Raw genomic sequence first — 450 nt, forward strand, 5'->3', positions numbered from 1 at the left:
GACGTCATAAACCTTGGCCACGATTTCAAGTGGACGGCAACACTCGGGAAATTTTCAGTCGGAAAAAACAAAGAACTCGCAAGAAAAACAAAAAACGACCTAAAAGGAAATATTGAACTCTTTATCCAATGCCAACAAGGGCATCCTTATAACACGTTGGTCATAAAGAAAACTTACAAATTCAATTTAGTTCTGAGTCAGTTCATTATACTTTTTAGCCGCGGAGGTATTTGTCCTGATTCACACTTTCTCTCCTTTTCTACCCTCAATAACGAGGCCATTTCCCCGTCCTCCCTTTGGCTTTCGGAAAGCGGGGATGAGGAAGAGGCTAGACTGAGAAAGGCATCGGTACGTAACACGAATAATGGGACGTATGTATTCCTTGTGAATTTGAAAGCCGAAAGGGAATTTCTGCTACTCGATCACTATACGATTTTACGTTTTGTTACG

The sequence above is a fragment of the Penaeus monodon genome, chromosome 24 (genome assembly GCF_015228065.2).
Source record: "Penaeus monodon isolate SGIC_2016 chromosome 24, NSTDA_Pmon_1, whole genome shotgun sequence".
Taxonomy (NCBI): domain Eukaryota; kingdom Metazoa; phylum Arthropoda; class Malacostraca; order Decapoda; family Penaeidae; genus Penaeus; species Penaeus monodon.